Here is an 18,125-nt window from a genome sequence, read left to right on the forward strand (position 1 = left end):
TGGGGTAAACTTATTAGTATATAAAAAAGTAGGGTAAATGATAAAATAAAATAATTTAATAATAGTGAAGAGTGAGATGAGAGAAAAAGACAAGATCACGACGCAACCACACCAAATCGGTCGTTACATGAAATGACACTTTTGTCGTTATGTAACGACGAATTTAATGATACAATACAATAAAATTTAAGTAACAACCAAGACAAATATCGTATTTAAAGTAACAATACGATACGATACAATAGGTAACGGTCACCCAAACAAGTTGTAAATTAGAGCCTCCGATAGATAAGTTCTTTAAATTAGAGCCACTGATAGATAAGTTCTTTAAAATTTGACCCTCTGATAGATAAGTTCTTTAAAATTGTAGCCTCTTTGGAACCACATCTTCTTTAAATTAGAGCCACTGATAGATAAGTTCTTTAAATTAGAGCCACTGATAGATAAGTTCTTTAAAATTTGACCCTCTGATAGATAAGTTCTTTAAAATTGTAGCCTCTTTGGAACCACATCTTGTAATTGGTCAGGCAGGGAATAAAATGTAACTGAGGAGTAGCAATTTGACTCTTCAATTTTCAGATGGAACGTGAGAAATGCTTGTAATTACATTGGGTAATTCTCTTTTGTTCTTATTTTTTAAATATTATTTTTACTATCTGTCTCTTAATTTCATTCCAAATATGCGAGGAACACTTGTTAAAATCAATTTCATGTTTTGCTAAGTCCTTTTTTCTATTTATAAAAATATTTATTAGAAAAATACTTTCTAAACTCATCATATTCTTTTGTTATTTAAAAAATGGAACATATCATAAATCTATTTATATTCACATGAGTACGGAGATACCAACTATTCTTTATGATATTAGTAGTTAAAACTAAAATTATTAAAAAAAAAATTAATATGTATTTTAAATACTTAGTACGAATAAACAAAATTTAGTATTTCTTATATGCACACGTACTTGTCATACTATAAAGTTTATTCACTTATTCATCTACTAGATGGCATGTGCCTGTGCTATGCACTTGCGTAGGGGTGTACAAAGAAAACCGACAAACCGCACCAATCCGATAATTCGAGTCAAACCGAGAAAAAAATATTCAACAATGGTTTGGTTTGATTTGGTTTGGTGTTGGAAAAAAAACCGACCATAATTGGTTTGGTTTGGTTTTAACTAAAGAAAGTCAAACCGAAACCAAACCAACCCAACATTACATATATAGAAATTTTAGATATATTTAATATATAAATATATTTATTGTGATGTAATTTATAAATATTTCTTAAAAGATTTCATAATTTTATCTTTTGAGGTATTATTTCAAGGTTGGACTTAGAACTTTTGAATGTTCTTATTTAATTTACTAAGTTTTATAGCCATAGACATTAGTAAATTAAATAGTGCTAACAAAAGCCCAAATCAAAATCAAATCAATACTAATACTAACAAAAGACATTCAATTCAATACTACGAACGTGAATGTATTGAATATCTATTTTTTGTTTTACAATAATTTAGATAAAAATGCATAACCTATTTTTATTTTTTCTTTAGCGTTTAGTCATGTAATTAATATTCTCTTATTAGTCTACTTATTTTAGCATGACTTAGCACTTTAATATGGCTTTTTAATTAGCAATATTTTTATTACATAATTTTATTGTCTTTATTGTTGAATATTTTAGGATAATGACATGACATCTCGTATTTTGTATTATTTTTTTGGAAAATACTTTATATAGTTGTATCTTACTAGGACTAAAGAAATATTTTGAGCACATTTTATATGTTTTGTTTTACGAAAATTTTACCGGGGAAAAAATCCGAAAAAACCCGAATAACCCGAAAATTCGAGAGAACCCGAGAATGAAAAATCCGAATTTTATTGGTTTGATTTGGTCTTTAGATTTAATAACCCAACACAATTGGTTTGATAATTGTATAATCCGAACCAACCCGGCCTACGTACACCCGCGCATGGCCGATATTGTTGTTTGTGTTATTTGTACAACTATAAGATTATAAAAAAGTTCAACAATGAAAATTGAAAAGATAATAGCTTCATCCTTTTTTTCTATTATTTGGTACGATTACCTTAAAAGAACGTAATACTATAACACTATCAGGCTGAGTAACAACAACAACAACAACAACCCAGTATAATCCCATTTAGTGGGGTCTGGGGAGGGTAGTGTGTACGCAGACCTTACCCCTACCCTAGGGTAAAGAGACTGTTTCCAAATAGATCCCCGACATCCTTCCCTCCAAGAACATCCCACCTTGCTCTTGGGGAGACTCGAACTCACAACCTCTCGATTGGAAGTGGGGGTTGCTTACCATCAGAGCAACCCCTCTTACCATCAGGCTGAGTAAACATTCACAATATTGACCTCCCTACTATATACACTCATTGAGGAACAAGGTTGTATAACATATCAAAAAGATTATGAAATTATTTGCAACATGGTATATTTTGTGGTACATAGTTCAGCTTAAACTTTTTACAAATTGGAGAAAAGAATATGCACCCCTTTGAAAGTATCATTTCTATTAACTACTATTGTTATAAGCCTTTATTTACAGTAGTATTTGTTGCGGAAGCCAAATGTATATAGTGTGAATAAGTCACAACTGCTATACCAAAAATTAGGACAACCACCAAATAATAAATAAGACAGTAAAACAACAATAAAGGGAACACCAGAATTTACGAGGTTCGGCTAATTTTGCCTACTCCTCGGACACAACCAATATTTTATTCCACTCCAAAAATACAAGTGAAATAATACTAAAGAGAGAAGATACAAATGCCTTAAACAGATGAGAAGGCAAATGAGAGGTGTGTTTCAATCCTAAACATTAGGCCTTCTTTTATAGGGGAAAAATCCCCCCCAAACTTAACTCCCAACCAATGTGGGACTTTGGCATTTTGCCAAACTTCAACAAATCTCCACCTTGGCAAAATTCCACATTTTCAATTCTCTCTCAATAACAAATTTTGGTTGTGTCTTCATCTTCAATCTTCAGTGTTCAACAATGTTGATCAAATCCAAACAATGTTGAAACTTGATCGCAGTCACCACCTTAGTTAGCATATCAGCAGGATTCTCCGTAGTATGAATTTTCTTCACTGTGACTCCTCCTTCTTCTATGATTTCTCGTACGAAATGATACCGAACATCAATATGCTTCGTCCTTGCATGATAAACTTGGTTCTTCGCTAATTGAATAGCACTTTGACTATCACAAAAAATTGTGATACCTTTTTGTTCAACACCAAGCTCCTTTAGCAATCCTTGAAGCCAAATTGCCTCCTTCACAGCCTCTGTAATAGCCATGTACTCTGCCTCTGTTGTAGACAAAGCAACTGTTGACTGCAAAGTAGACTTCCAACTAACTGGTGCCTTTGCAAAAGTAAACACATAACCAGTAGTTGATCTTCGTTTGTCCAGATCACCCGCAAAATCTGAGTCACAATATCCAACTACAGACTGATTGTCTTCCTGCTCAAAAACTAACCCGACATCTACAGTATTATGAATATACCGTAGAATCCACTTCACAGCTTGCCAATGCTCCTTCCCTGGATTGTGCATATATCTGCTAATAACTCCAACAGCTTGTGAAATGTCAGGCCTTGTGCAAACCATTGCATACATCAAGCTACCAACAACATTTGCGTATGGTACCTTTGACATATACTCTCGTTCAGCTTCATCCATTGGCGACATAGTAGTACTTAGCTTAAAATGGGGAGCAAGTGGAGTACTAACTGGCTTAGTCTTGTCATCTATGCCAAAACGTTGTAGTACTCTCTTCAAATATTCTTTCTGAGATAAACAGAGTTTCTTTGAACGTCTATCTCTAATTATCTCCATGCCAAGAATTTTCTTTGCCTCACCCAGATCCTTCATCTCGAACTCCTTCTTCAGTTGAATCTTCAACTTATCAATTTCTTCCGAATTCTTGGAAGCTATCAACATATCATCAACATATAGGAGAAGATATACAAAGGAACCATCTTTAAGCTTGCGCAAATACACACAATGATCGTATTTGCTTCTCTTGTACCCTTGCCGCAACATAAACTCGTCAAATCGCTTGTACCATTGTCTAGAAGATTGTTTCAATCCGTACAACGATTTTTCAAGTTTGCATACCATATTTTCTTTTCCAGCAACTTTGAATCCTTCTGGCTGAGTCATGTAGATTTCCTCCTCCAAGTTTCCATGTAAAAACACAGTTTTTACATCCATCTGAACTAGTTCCAAATCCAATTGTGCTACCAAAGCCAACATAATTCTAATGGAGGAATGTTTTACAACTGGAGAAAACACTTCATTGTAATCAATTCCCTCCTTTTGAGCATATCCTTTGGCCACCAATCTTGCTTTGTAGCGAACATCTACTTGGTTAGGAAATCCTTCCTTCTTTGCAAATACCCATTTGCACCCAATTGCTTTCTTTCCCTTCGGGAGATTGGCCAATCTCCATGTATGATTCTGATGAAGGGACTGTATTTCATCATTCATGGCAATCCTCCACTTATCTTCTTCTGAACTTTGGACAGCATCTTTATAAGTGGTAGGAACATCATCAGCTACAATTGAGGTTGCACAAGCAACCGTCTCTATGAGACGAACAGGTTTCGTTATTGTTCTTTTTGGCCTGCTGGTTGCTATTGATTCAAGTTGTTGTTGAGGTTCCTGAGTTGGAATCTCCTCTACTGGCTCTCCTTCCAGAGGGTAATCTTCATTTGTTTCCTCCTCTGCTTCTTGTGTAGGAAAAATAAATTTTCCCTCAAACTCCACCTGCTTAGAAGCACCTTCATTTTGTTTGGTATCTTCTGTTACCTTATTTACCATAGCAAATTCATCAAAGGTAACATCTCTGCTGAATATTACTTTCTTTGTCATAGGACACCATAAGCGATATCCTTTGACTCCAGAAGTAATTCCCATAAAAATAGCTTTCTTTGCCCTTGAATCCAATTTTGACTCTGTCACATGATAATATGCAGTTGAGCCAAACACGTGCAAAAAGTCATAATTTACAGCAGGCTTTCCATACCATTTTTCAAATGGTGTCTTGCCATCAATAGCAGCAGATGGTAAGCGATTAATGAGGTGGCATGCATATGTAACTGCCTCAGCCCAAAATTCTTTGCCCAAGCCAGCATTGGACAACATACACCGTACCTTCTCCAGCAAGGTCCGGTTCATACGTTCTGCCACTCCATTCTGTTGTGGTGTATGTCTAACAGTGAAGTGTCGGACGATGCCATCATTTTCACAGACCTTATTGAAATGATCATTTTTGTATTCACCTCCATTGTCTGTGCGAATACACTTGATCCTCCTGCCTGTTTGATTCTCCACCATCGTCTTCCATTTGAGAAAAATTCTCAGCACTTCATCTTTGTTTTTCATTGTATACACCCACACTCTTCGAGAAAAATCATCAACAAAGGTTACAAAATAGTGCTTCCCACCCAATGAAGGTGTTTTGGAAGGACCCCAAACATCAGAGTGTACATAATCCAAAATGCCTTTAGTATTATGGATCGCTGTACCAAATTTAACCCTTGTCTGTTTCCCTTTGACACAATGCTCACAAAACTCCAAGTTGCAAGCCTTTACTCCTTTTAACAATCCTTGATCTGATAGAGTTTTCAAGGATTTTCCTCCAGCATGTCCCAAGCGCATGTGTCATAGCTTGGTTGTTTCTGCCTCTTTGTCGTCACTGGATGTCACTGTCGCTGTCCCAATAACTGTACTACCACGATAGCGGTACATATTATTATTCTTCTGATTAGCCTTCATTACCACTAGTGCACCGGAGCATACTCTCATCACTCCATTTTCTGCAATGATTTTGAACCCTTTTGATTCTAGGGCTCCCACAGAGATGAGATTCTTCTTCAAATCCGGTACATATCGAACATCTGTTAATGTTCTGATCATTCCATCATGGTTCCTTAATCGTATTGAACCAATGCCATATGAGGTAAGAGGGTTGTTATCCGCTGTGTGGATGACTCCATATTCTCCTTCTTGAAATTCCACAAACCAGTCCCTGTTGGGACACATATGATGGCTACAAGCCGAGTCCATCAACCATATGTCTGATGATGTTGATGACTCTGTTGTAACTAATGAGAAGTCTGAATCATCACAATCAGCTACATTTGAATCCATAATGGCCTTTCCATTGTTATGTTTGGCCTTATTCTTCAACTTCGGACAGTCTTTCTTCCAGTGCCCTTTTTCTCGACAAAAGGCACATTCATCTTTGCTGGGTCTGGATCTTGACTTGGATCTTCCCTTCTTTGTCCTCGTTTGACTTTGAGGACGACCCCTCACAAATAGTGCTTCTCCTTCTCCGCCCTTCTGTTTTTCTCGCTTTCTTTGTTCATAGCTGTACAAAGCCGAACAAACTTCTCTGAGAGAAACTTCGTCATTTCCATGGAGTAGAGTAGTTTCAAGGTGCTCGTACTCATCAGGAAGTGACGCCAACAACATCAAGGCCAAGTCACCATCATCATAAGTTGTATCCATATTTTGCAAATCTGTGACCAACTTATTGAAACTGGTGATATGTTCATTCATCGTGGTACCAGGAACATAGGTGAAGTGAAACAGTCTCTTCTTCATGTACAATTTATTTTGACTGTTTTTCTTCAAAAATTTATCCTCCAGTGCTTTCCATAATCTACTTGCAGAAGTTTCCTTTGTGTATGGATATTTCTGCTCTCTAGCAAGGTAGGATCGAATGGTACCGCAAGCAACACGATTGATAATTCTCCAATCTTCTTCTCCAATAGCATCTGGTCTCTTTTCTTCAATAGCAAGATCTAGCCCTTGTTGAAAAAGGACATCTAGAACCTCGCCTTGCCACATCCCAAAATGTCCGGACCCGTCAAATATTTCTACCGCAAATTTCGCATTTGACACAATTCTTGTCATAAGCGAAGATGCCAATGATGACGTATTGTTGACACTTGATGTAGATTCTTCTTGTTTATTGTCTCCCATCTTTGACACAAATATTATTTAATAGCTGACGACACAAATCAAGATTATTTCCTTTCTGGTGTAGAAGATCAGACTAAGCTGCAACCACAGAGCATACTCAGACAGAACCTTGACTCAGTTACCAAGATAAATCTTTTCTGATGTGGAAGATCAGACTATGCTGCAACCACAGAGCATACTTAGACAGTACCTTGGCTCTGATACCAATTGTTGCGGAAGCCAAATGTATATAGTGTGAATAAGTCACAACTACTATACCAAAAATTATGACAGCCACCAAATAATAAATAAGACAATAAAGCAACAATAAAGGGAACACCAGAATTTACGAGGTTCGGCTAATTTTGCCTACTCCTCGGACACAACCAATATTTTATTTCACTCCAAAAATACAAGTGAAATAATACTAAAGAGAGAAGATACAATGCCTTAAACAGATGAGAAGACAAATGAGAGGTGTGTTTCAATCCTAAACATTAGGCCTTCTTTTATAGGGGGAAAATCCCCCCCAAACTTAACTCCCAACCGATGTGGGACTTTGGCATTTTGCCAAACTTCAACAGTATTCAGTATCAGAACCTGCAAATATGGCAACATTAGAGAAGCAAATGTAGAATGTTTCTATTAAAAAACCAACCAAATGCCAGTCGAGTACTAATTCAACTCTATCAAATTAATTTGCATAAGTAACAATACTGATAAATCAAACTCATCAAAGAATATATGGTGATAAATAATAAGTCGTGGTCTTAGGTTTACAATAATGGGAGTTTCAAATATTTTCATGCCTACAATGGAGGAGGTTTATTTGATTAGGTTTCATCTCTGTAGCCAAAAGGAACAAAAGAAAACATACAATGAGAACGTAATGTACACATGCAAAAGCTCCAAGTCGACGTGCATGACAACATTGAATTTGAATATTAGATGAGACATAAAAGGCAATGAGTATGAACCAGAAATTACTAAAGAAATTTCAATAGAAGTAAGTTGTAAGTTGTAAGTAACAATTTGGTTTGGGGCTTCCAATGGATGAAATATGAGAAAGCTGCTCCCATATTATACACCTGAAGATCATTCCCTCACCACGCTGAAAGTTACAATCTGAAGCAAGAGTTATGCAGGTGAACTATATAATATACTATAAAGTTTCAAAACCAATATCATTGACAAAAGTTGATTTATTTTCCTTCGGGTGACATTCAAAAAATTTCAAACACCAAAGATTATGAAATTTTAATTGGAAAAGTAGAAAGAACAAGTAGAAGAGAGACTAAAACCTGGAATACCAGAGTTATGCCTGATATAAAGTTAACGAAAACAAAAAGGATAAGTCAAATTTCGAAAGTAAAAAAGAAAAAGAAAAAAGAATAGAATAAAATGGAAGATTCCTAGAATAGGGTGTGAAACATGTTTAGAAATGGCAACTTTCCTATTGGATAATACAACTCTTCATATTGCTTAATAGAAGAGATTAGTTTAACTTAGAATTGGATCTTCTTTTCTAAAGCAACCCATACTTATGTGTAGATTCACTATAAAAATGATTCAACTGAATCAGGAAACAATAGGGCAACCATAAGTATGCCAAAATGCAGCTAGAATTTTTGGAGATACTCCATATAAAGCATAAACAGATATGTTTAGTATGTAAGAAGTCACATTTGGAAAACCTGACAATTCTCTGTCGTACTTTTTCCACCCTGCAAAAAATTAGAAACAGATAAAACAAAAAACTCTGCTTTCTGAAATTTTATAGTTCAATAAAGGTCAACAATAAAGCATTCATAACTGATATTGGCGACAAAACCAATCTTTCCTACAGGCAGACATATTTAACCAATAGAACTGTTTAGAATGTATGACCTTTTTAATGTAAAGTTCCACTAAGTTGATGCCACAAAGAAACGAAAGAACCACAGAAATTATGAGCAAAACTGTTGGTGTGAATGCAAAGCTGAGGCTATAGATGGTCATATCATAAACCATTAGTAAACTGAATATACAAAACAATTTCATTAGAAAATTTTGCATTTTAGCACATGCCTCATCCTTAATCCCAGGACCAAGATGAATAAAAACGGAAAAAAGAGAACCGAAATGAAGATGTTAGCAAGTACAAAAAGATGTGATTTGCATATGATGCAATCATTGTAACATTGACATTATTGTAATATGACCAAATCTCTAAAATCAAATTCACTAAGAACAGTTAGCCACAAGTCCATGTGTGAGCAGAATTAGCGAAAAAAGCAGGAAGTAAAAACTAATAAGCCAAAGCCAGAAAGACTGAAAGAGTAATAATACTAACCAAAAATCAAGGAGATAGATAAGGCAATCATAAAAAAATGCTACTGAGCAAGAACGAAAGAGGGAAGAAGAGATGATGGGAATTCTTATCAATGGGAAGCCGAATTTTTACATACATTTGAAATGAATATCCTATGAACTGAAAGTGCAAAAAATAAAAAGATACTCCTATATATTATGAAGTAGGAAGAACAATCAAAGAAATTGAGAGGCAGTACATGTGTGTGCTCGAGCAAAGAGGTAATAAAGAGACATAAGAGAAGTAGTAGAACAAATAGAACTGTGGTTGAATGGGTTTTCAAAGGGTAAGCCACAAAGGAAAAACACAAAAGTATGGTACTAAAAGACTTCAAAAAGCACCAGGTAATCAAGGTTTTCCTCGAAAAGATCAGTTTGACTTTTTTTTTAAAAACATTCTAAATATTATAACTCTAGAGTTTTCAATTAAGTATGAAATTTTGTAAACTTTGAATAGAAAGGCAAGCAATAATAGACTTCAGGAATTCCCAAAAAATTCCTCACTTTGTACACCAGCAAAAGAATTTTAGAGATCAGAATAATTTCATCACTTTCATGATGCGACACATGGTAGTGACTCTCTTTGGAGGTGATTTTTTTTTGAAATGTTGTTCTTTGTTTAAGGGATTAGAATGCCCCAGTTCTATGTATAAAGTATTCATCTTAAGATGCTAATGTAACATTATTTTACATTCTTTTTCGAGTGAATGCACTTTTACCACTTCCATCAGCAATGGATGAATGAAATGCATAGCTTAAACAGTTTCTCTTGAAAGCAACTAAAGGAATTAACTATTGTTTTGAAGATCTTTCTATCCTTTCAAAGGAGATATCAAGCATAATGCTCAGGATATATTCATAAGAGTGTCAATCTCTTTAATAAGCTTTCATCTCACTATTTCATTACCAGGATAACAAAGATTCCGAATTAGTTTCAAATGCAAGGCTTTTGATAGTAGTTACATCAACCCTTATAATAGTATTATATTTCTCCAAAATCTTTAAGACATGAGATATCTTCAGACATTGAACATCAAAAGATTCAATTGATTAGTTCCATCCATGCTTATGAGTCATGATAACTTCAAAACACCTAGTTAATTGTAGGTAGACGAACAACTATATTTGGCATTTTTTTTCAACTGAGCAGATGCCTATATTGAAGTGCGAAATTAACTCAGTTAGATTTTTATATTTAGGTTGACAAGGTCAAAATACAAAAAAAAAGAATCTACCAAGGTTATGTAATACGAAGAATAGATATCATTAAAAACATTTAACTGAAAATAATTGCTGCAGATCGCACCCACAAATAAGTGTTTATGTTACACTGCAAGAAATATTTAGCTGCATTTAGCTTTCTAACTATTAGCAGCATCAACCAAAACAAGACTTTTGAAATGGCGAAAAATAAAGGTTATGAGAGAGATCAACCATTACGCTATAAGAATATAAGGGGATAAGTGATGGAAGCCTGCACCTCTTATGAGAAAAATATTCCTTTTTAAGAAATATAAATACTCCTTTCATCCTTTAATATAGTAAAAGTTCTCTATCCCTCCAAAGGCTTGTCCATTTTTTCCTATCCATATAGAGAAATAATACTTATGTTAGTTATGAAGTTTCACAATAATCCCAAGGGAAAGAAGACACTCAGAGTCATAAACACAAGCAAACAAAGATGGAAAATTTTTTAGCAACCAAAGACAACTTAATTCACAACTGAAAGGTACTTTAAGATTGTTGGCTCAATTACAGAAGAGCAACACCCTACAGCTTGCTGAATGGTATATGAGCACAGTTACCTGTGCTACATCAAAGGAGTTCACATCAAATACAATGCTTCCAAATTTAAGCTTTCTCTCTAGTGCAGAAAATTCTTCTTAGTTTCTATCGAACACAATTCAATGTTTCTATTGAACACACCTTAACGATACAATGCTGAGAAGTATCATGAAATATTTGCTTTCCTGGTATTATTTGCATTGTTTCTGAATCTAAAAAATTATAGGTTATACGTTTCTCTTAAAATCTCTACTCTCCCGAATCAAGGCTGAACATCCGTGAGATCTGTAGAAAGAACTGAAGTTTTCTATTGTCTTAATAGAGGAAAACTATTATTCTTCCTTTATAGATGATTCTTGTTAGTTTGATGCCATTTGCAAAGAATAAGCAAATCCACAAAAGCACGAAAATGGTTCAGCCCTCCAGATGCGCTACTTTGATATCTGACAGTATTTTGTATGCGCATATCGAGAACAAAGGTAAAACTTTAGGTCAGTCTAACAACAATTTCATCTTTTAATTATACACCAATTCTGCAGTCCCAGAGTCCTTTTGCAGTTTACAACATTAGCAATTACCAATTACCCAATTATCTCATCAAGAAAACATGATAGTAACTCGTTAATTGGAAGTAATCAAATTTTAAAACCTCAATTCTTGTCATGTATTGGTGCTTACCTTGGAAGTGTTATGGCCACTTGAGAATACAATGTCCTAAGAGGCAGCACGATCGGGCTCTATGTTTTACATATCTACATGCATATTCTACAACTCCTCACTTACACAATGAATTTTTAATGGCTTTGTTCAACTCTAAAGCACATCATATGAATGTCAGAGAGAATAACTACATACAGCCTTTTGTAATGCGACTCTCTATGTCACATCTTTTTTCTCCGTTTAAGAAAATACATCATTAATTGAATAAGGATGATAGAATATGGCGTTTAAAAACAAATAAGGTAAGAATGAGGGTATTACCGTATATGGGAAAGCATGTTTGCAGCTTCTGGTATCGCTTATATTCTTTTCAAGTTAGAGCACCAATTGTTAACTTACGAACATCTAAGGCAGGAATGCACAATTTTACATCAATAAGTATTTCTACTTTGTATAAAATATTATGAAAAAATTTCCCCAATTCACAGGAATGCACAAGCTTACATCGTTGAAGGCAGTCCTAATTTACTCGCTAATAGCAAAAGAGAAACACAAGAAATTCTTAGCAAATAGTTAAGTTGTTTCAGGCATATCACCGAACATCTTGGGTTCATCAATCTTCATAATTTAAAAAGTCAACACATTGAGTAGAATTAGGAAAAAGTGGAAAAGATAAAGAGCCATTAAAATAGATATTGTCTCAAACTGTAAAACATTTTCACAGAAACAACACCATAAAAATATGTCTACAAATATACTGATACTGTCGATAACTAAAAAAAATTCTTCCAACAGCAAGTTTAGTATTTTATTTGGGATTAAAATATAATACTTATATAGTATTAATTGATTTGAAGTTTCGAGCTTATTTTATTTGCTTCACTATGCATGAAGTCATTTTATACATGAATAATACAATTTCCCGTTATAAACGAAAAATGAAGTCGGGTGAGAGACAGAGGCATGGGGTGTGAGCAAAGAATAGCGTTTGAAATCTTAATAAGTTAAGTATAGTATAAATAAAACTAATTAAGATTACAAAATGACCTTTGATTTTGTTGAATTTGACAAAATGTTTGTCCCACATCGGTGGGAAAACAAAAGTTGGGGGGATTTTCCCCTATAAAAGAAGACTTAATGTTTAGGATTTAAATACACCTCTCATTTGCCTTCTCATCTGTTTAAGACATTTGTATCTTCTCTCTTTAGTATTATTTCACTTGTATTTTTGGAGTGGAATAAAATATTGGTTGTGTCCGAGGAGTAGGCAAAATTAGCCGAACCTCGTAAATTCTGGTGTTCCTTTTATTGTTGCTTTATTGTCTTATTTATTATTTGGTGGCTGTCATAATTTTTGGTATAGTAGTTGTGACTTATTCACACTATATACATTTGGCTTCCGCAACAATTGGTATCAGAGCCAAGGTACTGTCTAAGTATGCTCTGTGGTTGCAGCATAGTCTGATCTTCCACATCAGAAAAGATTTATCTTGGTAACTGTGTCAAGATTCTGTCTTAGTATGCTCTGTGGTTGCAGCTTAGTCTGATCTTCCACACCAGAAAGGAAATAATCTTGATTTGTGTCGTCAGCTATTAAATAATATTTGTGTCAAAGATGGGAGACAATAAACAAGAAGAATCTACATCAAGTGTCAACAATACGTCATCATTGGCATCTTCGCTTATGACAAGAATTGTGTCAAATGCGAAATTTGCGGTAGAAATATTTGACGGGTCCGGACATTTTGGGATGTGGCAAGGCGAGGTTCTAGATGTCCTTTTTCAACAAGGGCTAGATCTTGCTATTGAAGAAAAGAGACCAGATGCTATTGGAGAAGAAGATTGGAGAATTATCAATCGTGTTGCTTGCGGTACCATTCGATCCTACCTTGCTAGAGAGCAGAAATATCCATACACAAAGGAAACTTCTGCAAGTAGATTATGGAAAGCACTGGAGGATAAATTTTTGAAGAAAAACAGTCAAAATAAATTGTACATGAAGAAGAGACTGTTTCACTTCACCTATGTTCCTGGTACCACGATGAATGAACATATCACCAGTTTCAATAAGTTGGTCACAGATTTGCAAAATATGGATACAACTTATGATGATGGTGACTTGGCCTTGATGTTGTTGGCGTCACTTCCTGATGAGTACGAGCACCTTGAAACTACTCTACTCCATGGAAATGACGAAGTTTCTCTTAGAGAAGTTTGTTCGGCTTTGTACAGCTATGAACAAAGAAAGCGAGAAAAACAGAAGGGCGGAGAAGGAGAAGCACTATTTGTGAGGGGTCGTCCTCAAAATCAAACGAGGACAAAGAAGGGAAGATCCAAGTCAAAGATCCAGACCCAGCAAAGATGAATGTGCCTTTTGTCGAGAAAAAGGGCACTGGAAGAAAGACTGTCCGAAGTTGAAGAATAAGGCCAAATATAATAATGGAAAGGCCATTATGGATTCAAATGTAGCTGATTGTGATGATTCAGACTTCTCATTAGTTACAACAGAGTCATCAACATCATCAGACATATGGTTGATGGACTCGGCTTGTAGCCATCATATGTGTCCCAACAGGGACTGGTTTGTGGAATTTCAAGAAGGAGAATATGGAGTCATCCACACAGCGGATAACAACCCTCTTACCTCATATGGCATTGGTTCAATACGATTAAGGAACCATGATGGAATGATCAGAACATTAACAGATGTTCGATATGTACCGGATTTGAAGAAGAATCTCATCTCTGTGGGAGCCCTAGAATCAAAAGGGTTCAAAATCATTGCAGAAAATGGAGTGATGAGAGTATGCTCCGGTGCACTAGTGGTAATGAAGGCTAATCGGAAGAATAATAATATGTACCGCTATCGTGGCAGTACAGTTATTGGGACAGCGACAGTGACATCCAGTGACGACAAAGAGGCAGAAGCAACCAAGCTATGGCACATGCGCTTGGGACATGCTGGAGGAAAATCCTTGAAAACTCTATCAGATCAAGGATTGTTAAAAGGAGTAAAGGCTTGCAACTTGGAGTTTTGTGAGCATTGTGTTAAAGGGAAACAGATAAGGGTTAAATTTGGTACAACGATCCATAATACTAAAGGCATTTTGGATTATGTACACTCAGATGTTTGGGGTCCTTCCAAAACACCTTCATTGGGTGGGAAGCACTATTTTGTAACCTTTGTTGATGATTTTTCCCGAAGAGTATGGGTGTATACAATGAAGAGCAAAGATGAAGTGTTGAGAATTTTTCTCAAATGGAAGACGATGGTGGAGAATCAAACAGGCAGGAGGATCAAGTGTATTCGCACAGACAATGGAGGTGAATACAAAAATGATCATTTCAATAAGGTATGTGAAAATGATGGCATCATCCGACACTTCACTGTTAGACATACACCACAACAAATGGAGTGGCAGAACGTATGAACCAGACCTTGCTGGAGAAGGTACGGTGTATGTTGTCCAATGCTGGCTTGGACAAAGAATTTTGGGCTGAGGCAATTACATATGCATGCCACCTCATTAATCGCTTACCATCTGCTGCTATTAATGGCAAGACACCATTTGAAAAATGGTATGGAAAACCTGCTATAGATTATAACTCTTTGCACGTGTTTGGCTCAACTGCATATTATCATGTGACGGAGTCAAAATTGGATCCAAGGGCAAAGAAGGCTATTTTTATGGGAATTACTTCTGGAGTCAAAGGATATCGCTTATGGTGTCCTATGACAAAGAAAGTAATATTCAGCAGGGATGTTACCTTTGATGAATCTGCTATGGTAAATAAGGTAACAGAAGATACCAAACAAAATGAAGGTGCTTCTAAGCAGGTGGAGTTTGAGGGAAAATTTATTTTTCCTACACAAGAAGCAGAGGAGGAAACAAATGAAGATTACCCTCTAGAAGGAGAGCCAGTAGAGGAGATTCCAACTCAGGAACCTCAACAACAACTTGAATCAATAACAACCAGCAGGCCAAAAAGAACAATAACGAAACCTGTTCGTCTCATAGAGACAGTTGCTTGTGCAACCTCAATTGTAGTTGATGATGTTCCTACCACTTATAAAGATGCTGTCCAAAGTTCAGAAGAAGATAAGTGGAGGATTGCCATGAATGATGAAATACAGTCTCTTCATCAGAATCATACATGGAGATTGGCCAATCTCCCGAAGGGAAAGAAAGCAATTGGGTGCAAATGGGTATTTGCAAAGAAAGAAGGATTTCCTAACCAAGTAAATGTTCGCTACAAAGCAAGATTGGTGGCCAAAGGATATGCTCAAAAGGAGGGAATTGATTACAATGAAGTGTTTTCTCCAGTTGTAAAACATTCCTCCATTAGAATTATGTTGGCTTTGGTAGCACAATTGGATTTGGAACTAGTTCAGATGGATGTAAAAACTGTGTTTTTACATGGAAACTTGGAGGAGGAAATCTACATGACTCAGCCAGAAGGATTCAAAGTTGCTGGAAAAGAAAATATGGTGTGCAAACTTGAAAAATCGTTGTACGGATTGAAACAATCTTCTAGACAATGGTACAAGCGATTTGACGAGTTTATGTTGCGGCAAGGGTACAAGAGAAGCAAATACGATCATTGTGTGTATTTGCACAAGCTTAAAGATGGTTCCTTTGTATATCTTCTCCTATATGTTGATGATATGTTGATAGCTTCCAAGAATTTGGAAGAAATTGATAAGTTGAAGATTCAACTGAAGAAGGAGTTCGAGATGAAGGATTTGGGTGAGGCAAAGAAAATTCTTGGCATGGAGATAATTAGAGATAGACGTTCAAAGAAACTCTGTTTATCTCAAAAGGAATATTTGAAGAGAGTACTTCAACGTTTTGGCATAGATGACAAGACTAAGCCAGTTAGTACTCCACTTGCTTCCCATTTTAAGCTAAGTACTACTATGTCGCCAATGGATGAAGTTGAACGAAAGTATATGTCAAAGGTACCATACGCAAATGCTGTTGGTAGCTTGATGTATGCAATGGTTTGCACAAGGCCTGACATTTCACAAGTTGTTGGAGTTATTAGCAGATATATGCACAATCCAGGGAAGGAGCATTGGCAAGCTGTGAAGTGGATTCTACGGTATATTCATAATACTGTAGATGTCGGGTTAGTTTTTGAGCAGGAAGACAATCAGTCTGTAGTTGGATATTGTGACTCAGATTTTGCGGGTGATCTGGACAAACGAAGATCAACTACTGGTTATGTGTTTACTTTTGCAAAGGCACCAGTTAGTTGGAAGTCTACTTTGCAGTCAACAGTTGCTTTGTCTACAACAGAGGCAGAGTACATGGCTATTACAGAGGCTGTGAAAGAGGCAATTTGGCTTCAAGGATTGCTAAAGGAGCTTGGTGTTGAACAAAAAGGTATCACAATTTTTTGTGATAGTCAAAGTGCTATTCAATTAGCGAAGAACCAAGTTTATCATGCAAGGACGAAGCACATTGATGTTCGGTATCATTTTGTACGAGAAATCATAGAAGAAGGTGGAGTCACAATGAAGAAAATTCATACTACGAAGAATCCTGCTGATATACTGACAAAGGTGGTGACTGCGATCAAGTTTCAACATTGTTTGGATTTGATCAACATTGTGGAACACTGAAGATTGAAGATGAAGACACAACCAAATTTGTTATTGAGAGAAAATTGAAGATGTGGAATTTTGCCAAGGTGGAGATTTGTTGAATTTGACAAAATGTTTGTCCCACATCGGTGGGAAAACAAAAGTTGGGGGGATTTTCCCCCTATAAAAGAAGGCTTAATGTTTAGGATTTAAATACACCTCTCATTTGCCTTCTCATCTGTTTAAGGCATTTGTATCTTCTCTCTTTAGTATTATTTCACTTGTATTTTTGGAGTGGAATAAAATATTGGTTGTGTCCGAGGAGTAGGCAAAATTAGCCGAACCTCGTAAATTCTGGTGTTCCTTTTATTGTTGCTTTATTGTCTTATTTATTATTTGGTGGTTGTCATAATTTTTGGTATAATAGTTGTGACTTATTCACACTATATACATTTGGCTTCCGCAACAGATTCAACACCCACGGGGTTGTTTCCACAACTTTTTTCTGTTAATGGATCGAGTTAATTGTTCCCTTTGACTTAGACAAGACACAATATTAATCCTCCTGGTTTTGACTTTTCAAGAAATGTAGAGAAATATAACTGTTTCTTAAGCAATTATATATTGTGAAGAAACACTCGGAGGGGTTAATTGGACTCTTTGCTACGCAATAGACCATAATAATGAAGTTTGTTACGGGGATTGACATGATTCTTACACTTGAGC

The sequence above is a fragment of the Nicotiana sylvestris genome, chromosome 5 (genome assembly GCF_000393655.2).
Source record: "Nicotiana sylvestris chromosome 5, ASM39365v2, whole genome shotgun sequence".
NCBI classification, from domain to species: Eukaryota; Viridiplantae; Streptophyta; class Magnoliopsida; order Solanales; family Solanaceae; genus Nicotiana; species Nicotiana sylvestris.